The 12,935-nt window shown below is 41.6% G+C and overlaps 1 protein-coding gene across 25 annotated transcripts in view; it reads left to right on the top strand.

The window, feature by feature from the left end:
- FOXP1 (forkhead box P1) overlaps positions 1-12,935 on the top strand; it is a 627,940-nt gene that overhangs the window by 341,577 nt on the left and 273,428 nt on the right. The window contains exon 1 of one of the 25 annotated variants that reach the window (XM_059879657.1): positions 1-12,935. This exon is cut by the window's right edge and continues 22,431 nt beyond it. The exons of the other annotated variants lie outside the window; for them this stretch is intronic. The gene's annotated coding sequence lies outside the window, so the exon portion shown is untranslated. 25 annotated transcript variants of the gene reach the window in all.

Here is a 12,935-nt window from a genome sequence, read left to right on the forward strand (position 1 = left end):
AGAAAACTTGTACATATGCCTGATGGTATTTAGATGGTAAACCTCATCAATCCATCCGTCCTCTGGTCCCTCCCTTGTCTGAGAGCCACTCATGAGGGTTTGCAGTTAAGCAGAAACGGTCCTAGAGGGAAGTACTTCACCCTAGATGATTGATGCATGCCTGTAATGATAATAACTACTCTGTACTGAGCAGCAGCTATGGGTCAGGCACGGTGGTCAGAGCTTGTCGTAGGTGATGGTGCTGAATTCTCCCAACAACCGTTCCAGCTTAGCACTGTTAGTTCAGGTGTACAGCAAAGTGATTCTGTTATATATTTGTGTAGCTCTATTTTCTGTTTTCAGTTCTTTTCCGTTACAGTTTATTACAAGATAATGAATATAGTTTCCTGTGCTATACCTATATATAGTAAATCTTCATTGTTCGTTTATTTTACATATGGTACTGTGCATCTGTTCGTCCCACACTCCCAATTTGTCACCCACCCACCCCCACTTACTGTTTGGTAGCCATAAGTTTGTTTTCCATGTCTGAGCATCTGTTTTGTAAATAAGTTCACTTGTACTGTCATTTATTTGCATGTATGTGGTATCATGGAATATTTGTCTTTGACCTAATTCACTTAACATGATAATCTAAGTCCATCAGTTTTGCTGCAAATGGTGCTGTTTCATTCTTTTTCATGACTGAGTAGTAGTTCGTTATATATACATATATACAGACACGCACACGTATATATACCACATTTATGATACATAAATATCTCACATCTTCTTTATCCATTCATCTGTGGATTGATGTTTAAGTTGCTTCCATGTCTTGGCTATTGTAGATAATGCTGCTTTGAACATTGGGGGTGCATGTATTGTTTCAAATTTGCGCTGTCTTTTTGTTACATATGCCCAGGAATGAGATTGTTAGATCATATGGTAGCTCTGCTTTTATTTTTTTAAGGAACCTCCCTCCTGTTCTCCATTGTGGCTGTTAACAGTATACATTCCCAAAAATAGCCTAGGAGAGTTCCCTTTTCTCCACCTCCTCTCCAGTATTTATTATCTGTAGTATTAGTCTCATTAGGTGTAGTTCTGTGATATTGATGCAACCCTAGGTCCTGCAGCTGTAGGGCTGCAACCAGGACTTGTCCTCCTTCAGGAAAACTCCAGGCCTCTGCACTTCAATCCTGGTTTTCACTGTAGATACATACACACACTCTATTGTAAGACATAGTGTTACTGTGTAGTGTGTGCATAAGTATATATACTGTGTCACTCTGTCTTAAGTGTGTTTGGTATATAAGTTTCTTGAACAGCTGAAGGTAACATTTTACATATTTAATTTGCAAGGAGGCCTGGCAAGGTGACTATTATTTGTCCCTACTTTCTGATGAGAAGACCAACCTTCACTGAGATTAAATAATTTGCTTACAGAGGTAGGTAGAAAGAAAGAAGGAAAGTGAAGTGGCTCAGTCGTGTCCGACTCTTTGCAACTCCATAGACTGTAGCCTACTAGGCTCCACCATCCATGGAATTTTCCATGCAAGAGTTCTGGGGTGGGTTGCCATTTCCTTCCCCAGGGAATCTCCCTGACCCAGGAATCAAACCCAGGTCTCCTGCATTGCCGGCAGACGCTTTACCATCTGAGCCACCAGGGAAGCCCCAGAGGTGGGTAGGAAGTGACCAAACTGGGCTCTGACGCCAAGCCCATCAGCCTGCAGAGCCCTTGCTCACTTAATCACCACAGTATGCTCCCCAATAAATTGTGTTCCTTCAGAGTATTTAGTGCTCCCAAGAAAGTTAACTTATTTTTGAGTGCATGTCGTATTTAAGGCATTTCTTATTTATCTTGTATTTTTAGGGATTTTGATTTTAAATGTGTGCTCTAAATAACTGAGACATCTCCTAATTTCCCAGTCATTGTTGGATGTCAGTTCCTGGCAGGAAGCCAACTTCTCTTCACACCTACCCCCACCCCCAGCCCCTAACCCCTCCTCAAACATACAAACTAGAATGTTGTTAAATTCTTTTATTTTTTTTTTTCCATGGGGGAGGAAAATGCTGTGCTGCTGCTTTCCCTGTGATTGAAGTCTTTTTTACTTTTATCTTGACAGGTGACAGAGTGAGTATCAGCTGTAGAATTTACAGATACGTGGGTCTGTAGATGTTTGCTTGTCTCCCCGTGGACATGTGCAGACTCATAGCTTATAGTCTCTGTTGCAGGCCACATGTAGAGAAAGCAGTGGGACCATTTCAGGGTAACTCTCTACTTCTTGTCCCTAATTCTTCTCTCCCAGCTCTGAACCGCTGCCCCCAGATCTTACCAGCCCTGTTTCAGATGTCTAAAGTGATAATAGTGTGGATCATATCCTTTTCCCTTATATTCAGAAACCCTCCCAGAATCTTGAAATGCTCTTAGACCTGCACTGTCCAGTATGGGAGCCACTAGCCAGAAGTAGCTGCTGAGCCCTTGTGGTGTGGCTGAATTGATGTGCCATATGTGTAATATTCACACTGGAGTTCAAAGGCTTAATTTGGGAAAAAAAGAGAGAAAAATGTAAACTGTCTCATTACTAGCTTTCATATTGATTGTATGTTGAAATTAAAATATTTTGGCTCTATTGGGTTAAATGAAATACATTTTTTAGAGTAATTCCCACTTTTTTTATTGTTTTAAATATGGATAGTATTTTTAAATTGCCTATGTGACTTGCATTTGTGAGTCTCATAATGTTTCTATGAGACAACAGTTCAGTGTGTACATCCTGCCTGTCCATACGTCAGGACTAGTAGACAGGTGGGACCCAAAGGTTTATCCCCCAAATGGATAGAGAGCTGCTCTGAACATGCTCCACAGAACGCCTGGCCTGCAGCAGAGACTCAGGAAATAATTGGGAATGCAGCCCTGGATAGCAGTGTGTCTACATGGCAAGCACTACCCCTACTGTCTCAAAGAACTTAGACTTGCGCAGTGTCTAAGCTGGAGCCCCTGATACCAGTAGATCTTGGCTCTTCTAGTCCAAAGATTCCATTAGCATCGATGGTCCAAGAGAAGGGCTCCTTGACTGTTCCAGACGGCTGGGTGTTACTAACCTGCAGGAGCTGGTACACAGGGCGTTGGTGCTCCAGGTTCCTTGGAGTATTTCCTCTTATTCTGTTATTAGATGCACTTGTCTCTTTGATATTCTCTGATACTCTCTGTTAAACATTCTTTACCTAGCACAGGTGTATCCTGCCTTAAGTAAACTTTACGTGTATCAGTTCAGTTCAGTCTCTCAGTTGTGTCAGACTCTTTGCAACCCCGTGGACTGCAGCACGCTAGGCCTCCCTGTCCATCACCAACTCCCGGGTTTACCCAAACTCATGTCCATTGAGTAGGTGATGCCATCCAACCATCTCATCCTCTGTCGTCCCCTTCTCCTCCTCCTTTCAATCTTCCCCGCATTAGGGTCTTTTCAAATGAGTCAGCTCTTTGCAGCAGGTGGCCAAAATATTGGAGTTTTAGCTTCAACATCAGTCCCTCTAATGAATTTTCAGGACTGATTTCCTTTAGGATAGACTGCTTGAATCTCCTTGAAGTCTTCCTCAACTTCTTCTCCAACACCACAGTTCAAAAGCATCAATTCTTCGGTGCCCAGCTTTCTTTATAGTCCAGCTCTCACATCCATACATGACTACTGGAAAAACCATAGCCTTGACTAGACGGACTTTTGTCAGCAAACTAGTGTCTCTGCTTTTTAATATGCTTTCTAGGTTGGTCATAACTTTTCTTTCAAGAAATAAGCGTCTTTTAATTTCATGGCTGCAGTCACCATCTGCAGTGATTTTGGAGCCCCCCAAAAAGTCTAAGTATAGTTGTATTTTTAAGACAGAGACAACACTCTGTGAATGTACAGTATTCAATACATATTGTTTAAGAACCTGTCTTATTAGGTATGATGGGCTCTCTGCCTTCAGAAAGCTCGTTCACTGTGTGCTACTGCTAAGTTGCTTCAGTCGTGTCCGACTCTGTGTGACCCCATAGACGGCAGCCCACCAGGCTCCTCCGTCCCTGGGATTCTACAGGCAAGAACACTGGAGTGGGTTGCCATTTCCTTCTCCAATGCATGAAAGTGAAAAGTGAAAGTGAAGTTGCTTAGTCGTGTCCGACTCTAGCAACCCCATGGACTGCAGCCTACCAGGCTCCTCCGTCCATGGGATTTTCTAGGCAAAAGTACTGAGAAATGTCATAGATAACTTTTAAGACATGGGAAGTCACTGATGGCTGAACAGGATCAGTGTTGTTTGCCTCTTCAGTTTATTTTTTTCAAAAGAATTCATAATCAGTCACCATTAAAGAGTCATGTGATACTTCTATTTACTGCGAGGTGATTTAGGCAAAGTATGGCTTTAATTGTAAGTTTTCAATAACTCCAACTCCTGTGGAAAAGTGAATTACACACTTAAAAGTATTTTTTTTTTTTCCTCCGCAAACATCTGTGTGTGTGCTGAGTCACCCAGTGGTGTCTAAGTCTTGTGACCCCCTGGACTGTAGCCCACCAGACTTCTCTGTCCAGAGGATTTCCCAGGCAGGAATACTAGAGTGGGTTGCCATTTCCTTCTCCAGGGGATCTTCCCAACCCAAGGTTAGAACCTGCATCTCCTGCATTGGCAGTCAGATTCTTTACCACTGTGCCACCTGGGAAGCCTGTTAAACATCAATGCCAGTTCTTAAAAACCCAGGGAAGCTTGATCTGCAGTCTTTTCTAAATTTTTTTATTTTCCCATCAGAACAGATGGCAGCCTTCACTGGAATGAATGTATGAGAATTATAGCTGTCACCCCATCCATTAAAAGCAGGAATTGGTCCTTAAGTCAAGGGGACAGGGTATTAGCTGTGAGATGGTCATTGGAAGACTGGGGCCTGTCAAAGATCAGTCCCCAGCACTAAATGTTCCCACTTCCATGTTAAGTGCTGAAATTGCTCACCCATCCCTCTGCCCTCGTCTGCCTTGAAGCTGCAACTTCATTAGTATCCGTTGGTTTTTAGGGTGTTTATATCTCTGGGCCACTGGCTTCTGACAATGATTATTGCTTGAAATTTTCCGTACACTGCTTCCATTTTCAATTACCCTACCCAGGTTGGCCTGAGATCGAGTCTTTGAACTTCACAGGGGAATCATGTTAATGGTAAATTTTGTCCTTTGCATAACTGGGGAGGAATATGCCTTCCACTCATCTGTACTAAACAGCTCTTCATAGACACCTTGGAGAGGAGCACCTAAGCCCTTGGCCCAGCCCTCCCCACCAGCAAATCATCTTCTGAACTGAAGCAGACAGCAGTTCTGGGGATGTCCTGGGAGCTGCAGAACTTTTCACAGGTGTTGAAGCTTGCAACTCTAAGGTTTTGAAAAACAGCCGTGATCCCCAGCCCCTGCCCCTCTTAGGCGGTTGCTGTCAGTTTTCCCCCCAAGGACAGGTTCTGGAAAAACAGCCTTTGGTCCTCCTGGGTTGTCCGTTTTGCCAGGAGGCCTCAGATGCAGAAAGTGAGGTGTGCTGATCGGATTAGTTTAAGAGTTGGAATGTGATGATTGGTTCATCTCCTTGTACTGTGTTTTATTTTGAGATATTTGGCCCTAAGAGCATTTGGCATATCTTCCAGTTGTTTAAAAATATTTTTTGTTGTTTGATCTAATAGTTCAAGCATTTTAATTTTAAAAAATTAGTAGTGATTCAGTTATACATATGAAAGGTATTTCAGGGGCTTGTAATTAGAGGCAGACCCTTCTGTCTGTGTCTCTCCAAATGGATGTGCAAAAAACAGCACTACTGAACATTCTGGAAGTAAACCTGTAGCACTAAAGGTCAGTAATGGTGTGCAAGAGCTAAGGCAAGGCTAGGAGCAACGCTAACATCAAAGATAAACTGCAGTCCCAGAGAACATACACAACACGAACCCCTAGAAAACGGACAAGAATTTTCTGTCACCTAATGGTGTTTGCTTTGCACTGAAAAAAGCGTTGATGTACGAAGGCCTTAAATTCTCTTTCCAATCCATTTTTATGCATTCTAAAAGTTTTCTTAGCTCTCTTCCTTGTGTTCCAGAAATTTCCATATACTCATCCTTTCTTGTCCTTCATGGCGTCACAGGGAATCCATTGAGAGGAACAGTCTGTAAAATCTGTTTCATGCTCTAACATTTATTTCAACTTTAGTAGGCTGTGGACTTCGGCATTCTTGGATCCCTCTCCTTCATTGAGCTGTCAGAGGCTATTTTCCTGATGCAACTTTGAATTTTTTTTTCTTTTTTTGAATTCTATTTTTTATTAAAATTTTTTTAAATTTATTTTTGACAGTGCAGTACTCGGAATTCGTTGCTGTGTGGGCTTTTCTCTAGTTGTGGCAGGCTGAGCCTATGTCTAGTTGCAGAGGGCAGGCTTCTCATTGCAGTGACTTCTCTTGTTGCAGAGCACAGGCTCTAGGGTGCATGGGTTTCCATAGTTGCAGCACATGGGCTCAGTTGTTGCGGCTCCGGGGCTCTAGAGCACAGGCTTGTCAATAGTTGTGGCACATGGGCTTAGTAGCTCCACAGCACGTGGGATCTTCCTGGATTAGGGATCGAACTCCAGGTGGATTCTTTACTATGAGCTACCAGGGAAGCCCAGGAATTCTATTTTTTATATTCAGGAATCCAGTATTCTATTCAGGAATTCTGTTTTTTCTATTCAGAAGAGAAACTAAAGAGCCTCTTGATGAGGGTGAAAGAAGAGAGTGAAAAGGCTGGCTTAAAACTCAACATTCAAAAAGCTAAGACCATGGCATCCAGTCCTATCACTTCATGTCAAATAGAAGGGGGAAAAGTGGAAACTGACAGATTTTCATTTCTTGGGCTCCAAAATCACTGCAGACGGTGACTGCAGCCATGATATTAAAAGATGCTCCTTGGAAGGAAAGCTATGACAAAACTAGACAGTGTATTAAAAAGCAGAGACACCACTTTGCCAACAAAGGTCTGGATAGTCAAAGCAATGGTTTTTCCAGTAGTCATGTATGGATATGAAAGGGACCATAAAGAAGGCTGAATGCCGAAGAATTGGTGCTTTCAGACTGTGGTGCCACAGAAGACTCCTGAGAGTCCCTTGGACTCCAAGGAGATCAAACCAGGCAATCCTAAAGGAAATCGACTCTGAATATTCATTGGAAGGAATGATGCTGAAGTTCCAATACTTTTGCCCCCTGATGTGAAGAGCCTACTTGTTGGAAAATATCCTGATACTGGGAAAGATTGAGGGCAGGAGAAGAGGGTGACAGAGAATGAGATGGCTAGATACCATCACCCACTCAGTGGAGATGCATTTGAGCAAACTCCGAGAGAGAGTGGAGAACAGAGGAGCCTAACGTGCTATAGTCCATGGGGTTACAGAGAGTCGGACACAACTTAGCGACTGAACAACAAACACCTAATATTAATTTTTAACATCTCTTGATGTGGATAAGATTGCTTCCTTTGAGAAAGCGTATTTATTTGTTTTAGCTTTTGTTTACTACCATGGAGATGACATGAAGCATGAGTACAGGGGATCCTGAACAGTCTCCAGCAGATGGGTAGGGTGGCTTTTACCACTTCTCCTTTCCACCGCTTCTCGCGGCAGACATCACTAAGCAATTCCAGCACTGTTTCTCAGCAAGCCTGATTGGAGCCTGTGAGTCTTTCTCTTAAAGAGTGTCAGCCTTTGCTGATAGATGGTGCTTGGCATGAAATATGTTTGCCCTTTTTGGTCTGTTAGTATTTAGTGTATGTGAATTTGGTTGATTATATGGACTTCCCTGTGGCTCAGGTGGTAAAGAATCTACCGGCAATGCAGGAGGCGTGGATTCCATCCCTGGCTCGGGAGGATCCCCTGGAGAAGGGAATGGCAATCCACTCCAGTATTCTTGCCTGGAGAATCCCAAGGACAGAGGAACCTGGCGGGCTACACTCCATGGGGTCGCAAAAAGAGTAGGACACAAGTGAGTGACTAACACCATCACTCCTTTCCTGCTGGTATTACATGGGGGCACATCTGTTATCATAATACTATCAGATTCCCTTTGTATTATCTTGATTTGCTAAGCCACTTACCCCTTCAGAGTTAGCTTTTTAAACACAAGCTTTTTTTCCAGACGTAATCTAGGATACATTAGACAACTCCCAGAAATTCCTTACAAGGTGATGATTCTGAAATACCAGTTCGCCTTTGAGCTATGCAGCTCTTTCTCAGGTACAGAATTTCTTGTGCATGCAATTGAAGGATCACCCGGGAAATGGATAGGCAGGAGATAACATTGACATATGAACTTTTTGTCCTGTGGCAAATTATCTTGTTCTCTCATTATAAATTTCTAGGGTTCTAGGTCCCAACACCCCACATTCTTTGCTGTTTCCATGGAACACAATCCAGTTAGAGTCCACCCAAATTATTTATACACCAGAATGAGAAAAGAAATAGGCTTTCTTTGTCTACTCATCTTCTGTTCTTTACTTCTTTTTCCTGAAATTTAAAAAAAAAAATCCATATTTTAAAAAATTCGCCTGATAAATAATGCTTGTCATCTATTAATTATTTTCGAATGCATAAGGAGAAATTTGTAGTGTCCAGATCTTACTACAAAATAACCACTGGGCATTGAGTTGGTATTGTCTCTGCCACCCCCCACCCTTTTGACTATTGGTGGTAAATTAATTCTCTCTTAAAAAGATAAGAGCTGTCCTAGTCTTCTTTATAATGTAGCCATGGGTAGTTTGGTTCTTCCTTAAGTATTTGTGTTGTCAGAAGTCTTGTTATTCAGCCCACTGAACTTAACATTGTAAAACGGAGAATCAGTTCATTTTGTTTCCCTTGAATATGAAGAAAGAAGGAAGTGTATTTGCAGATGTTATGATGCCTAAACATTACTGTGTCTGTGTTTAGTTGTTTTTTAAAAATGTTAAAGCCTACATTTTCACTTTACTATTGTAGGATGAGAAAAATGGATTTATGGTTCATTTACGTAAAGAAGCTATATTCAACCAAACTGTCCTTGTTGAAAGAAAAGGGGGACTTTTGCTGTCAGCTGCAGAAGTGGGGTTTTTCACCAAAATAATCTATTACTGAACCAAAATGGATTTGCAAATTTGCTTAAAAAAAAAAAAAATCCTCATATGATTAAAGAGAAAAGCAAAAACCAAGTAGCTGGGATTCAGAGTCTGTTGTGGATTTTCCCCTCCCCCTGGCAAGCCTGCCATACTTGTAGGTGTGTCTCACATGGAACACAATGTGTGAAAGCCATTTAAATGATTATTTGATAATTTAATAAAGGAAAATGCTTCAAGCCACCGCACCCCTCCTACAGTTGATAAGTGATGCCACCTACTGTGAAAATATTTTACAAAACACTTTCATTTGGAATCAGTATCAAATAGTGGTTTTAAAATAAAACATGTGTAGAGTTTTCTCTTGGCTCTTCCCAGTTTTGAGAGCAGACTGTCAGCTCCCCACCCTTGAGTTTATGTCCCGTCTCTTTTCCTCCCCCGGATATTACTCTACCCACAGGTTTGGCTTGGCAGGTTTTATCTCTTGATTTTTAGCTAGGGATTGACTCAATATATATCATTTAATTTAATTTTTTTTTTTTTTTTTTTTGGTGCATAGTAGCACTTAGCACTTAAAATATTATTTGTTCACTCTCAAAGGTGAAGCAGATTCATTTTTTTCCCCTTCTGTTTCTTTGTTTTGAGGGGGCAGGATGTTAAAGATTCAGCCTTGCATGTGTGTGAAACACACCGTGCTGACTCTCTGAGGACAATTTTGTGTGCCCACGGCATTCTGCTATGCAGGTATCACTTTCTTGATACCAGAACTAGTCAGAAGCATCACGTGCCTTTATAATTTCACTGGCTAGTTTTCTGCCTTTGCTCTCTGAGAAACTGATTTAAAGAACAATAAGAATGATCCATTTAAAAAGCTGCACAGTTTACTCAGCATCCCTGAACACTTCACAACCACATAGCAACAGTCTTGTAAGGCCGGAGCTTTTGCAAAGTTGCCTCGTTCCGTTTTTCTTCCTTTTCTCCAACTCCCACCCTCCCCAGCACTGTGTGCATTGGCTCCCACTAGCTTTCCATGCAGGCCTGCTGTTGGGCACACCTTGTGGACCTCCAGGCTGCCTTAGTTGCTCTCACTGTGGGAACAGCAAGTTTCCAGGGAGTCCACAAGGTTGCAACATCCCAGAGGTGATCTGAGCTTGACAGAAGTGGTGCAGTTATCCAGAAGCCCTTGATGGAGCAGTGACCCTTCAATAGGATACTTAAGTGGTTGTGGAGGATTCCAGAACTGAAAAGAACATGCGGCCCTGGCCTTGCAGATTACTTCTTATTGTCGTTATTGTTTACTAAGCACTGGGCACTTTAATGAACTGGTTTGAGAACCTACTGCCACTGATCCAACGTCTGCCACCCCTTTTTTCCCCTTAAATTATAAAGCTCTGTTGATGATGTTGACAAGAAAACAGTGGCTAGAAGGCAACATGGCTGGTTTGCATATTGTACAAGGATATTGTGGTGCCGTGTGATGAAATCTGAATAAATACATGGATTTTGAGAACCATTTTTTTTTTCTCACAGTATTCAATGTTAAATATATGCTTAAGCAGTAATGATTCTGAAACTGCACTTTGCATTCGTGAACACATACCGTAGGGTGACACTTCAAACTCTAGGTGAAGCCAACATTTTCTGAATTATGTTTCATTGGGGAATTTTTACCTTTTTTTCCTGTTTATGACTGTCATTTCATCTAGTTTTATAATGGGGTCAGGAACAGGTGAATGTGAAATAATAATAGTAAGTGGAGTGATTTCTGTGTTAATGATTAGGCTGTTTTTTTCAATTAAAAAGTTCTGGTATTTGAAACAAGCTGTGGACTTTAATCATACTTCCCAGTAATTAATCAGAAGAAAGATTTTAGTGCTTCTTGATTATGTACAAATGATTATGGCTACATGTCTGCATGATGTCAGAGAAGCTGACCTAATGGCTAAAATTGGTGGTGGGTGGAGGGGGAATCCTGGAGCCATCTTTGCTTAATTTTCTCCATTATTCCAGTAAATACAAAGAATTAACACTTGTGTAATATAGGAGTATACCTAACTCCTTGTCCACCCCCACCAAGGCCAAATTTTCCCTTTTATAAAATGCAAGTCCTCTTATTAAACCAATAACTTTTAATAAGTGAGACATCAAGAACAACAAACCCCACAGTAAAAGCACTTGACTACGGAGCCCCCTCAAAGCACATCTTTTGTGTTTCCACATATCAAGCTACTTTATGGACTTTTGCTGTGGCATTGCCCTTCAACGAGAAAGCTTTTTCCATTTTGTACCATAAAGAATATTATTTTTCTGCCAGCCAATTTTCTCTGTTAGTCACTAATTGGCTACATAAATCTCGGGTGTTGAGAATGAGGAATGTTTCAGTGTCATAGAGTGTAATCTTCACCCTTATTTACCAATTCATTAAGATTCATTGATGCAGGATCGGTGAGAGGAAATGACAACATAAATCAGACCTCCAACATAATGACCCTAATCAGTTGGGAATTGCTGGAAATGTCATGATGAACTATGTCCTTGTGTTAGTGCCACTGTACATTGTCATTGCGCTGCTTTATGAGTGGGACGCATCTTCCTGACACTGACTGTATTTAACGAAAAAAGAGTTGTTAAAAACCTGATTCCATTAAAGCTATGAGATCTATACAAGGTCCTGTGGTATTTAGCCTCACGCCCTTTACCTCCATTGTAACTGCTTAATGGAGCTGCAGTTTAATGCACATTTAGAGTACACCTGAGTAAAAACTCCGTAGGAAAAAAAAAAAAAAAGCAAGTTGATTTATAGCTTGTCTTTATTTAACCCAGGAATTCCAGCATGTATGGAGAGTCAGAAATTTCCACCTCTCCACTTACGTACCAGATTCCTTGGCACTAAGCTGCAGAAGTATCCCCCCGACTTAAAGCCCCCTGAACATCCTCTCCTTCAGAGATGTGGATGATTCAGACCTCTGTCTCCCCAGGTTTGCTGATGGGAACTGCCAGTCATCCCTAGAATAATGTGTCAATTCAAAATTAGCAATAGAATTTGACAGGGGCTCCTGTAAAGAGGTTTCTGGATTTCCTCCCACCCCCAAAGGTATTGATTTTATTCCACCACGTTCTTGGAATCGGTTCCTGGAAGATTGGGGGTTGCCCAGCTCTCTGGTTTAATAGCTGTTACCAGTTAATTCGGTGACAGTGTGGGGCCAACCCAGCAGGCCAAGCTCCTTTCTTTTTATTTATTCCTTATTAAAATCTTGCCATTGACCAGCAGGTAAACACTTTTCAGGATGTGAAGACTGAAAAGCATCGCTTTATCCACCTCTGGTTTTTTTTAAACATTGAGCATGATGGTAACCATTTTTTTTTATCGTAAAAAAAAATCTTTAATCTGTGGTATAAGGCTGAGAAAGACCTGTAAGAGAACAAGACAAGTTTACCTAATCTTGACAGCTCTGGGTGTAATCTCACTTTGCTTGTGACACGTCAGACTCTAAGATTTATAACTCCTTAATCAAATGTCTAGAAGTCTCAGGAAATGTTATCATAGGACTTCCTTTCACATGACTTACTGAGAACTCAATAGACCGTTAGATAAGCTCTAGATTCAGCTGGACCTTAGAATAATTCAAATTGACTAATGCTTCTTGGGTTTTTTTGGATGGTGGTGTGGGATGTTTCTAGTCGGTTTGTGTAAAGGTGGGCTTACATCTCTGTTCTGTCAGGGGGCTCTCTTGCTCCCAGTAGGAAGATACTGTAACTTTCCATGCTCTGGGGTCCTCAGGTCCAGCAAGGTCTGCGTTCTGCTTCTTTGAGCCAGGTGATGAGGGGATTCCGGGGAAACACGAGAGTGGGA

Source organism: Bos taurus, chromosome 22 (genome assembly GCF_002263795.3).
Source record: "Bos taurus isolate L1 Dominette 01449 registration number 42190680 breed Hereford chromosome 22, ARS-UCD2.0, whole genome shotgun sequence".
In the NCBI taxonomy this organism is placed as follows: domain Eukaryota; kingdom Metazoa; phylum Chordata; class Mammalia; order Artiodactyla; family Bovidae; genus Bos; species Bos taurus.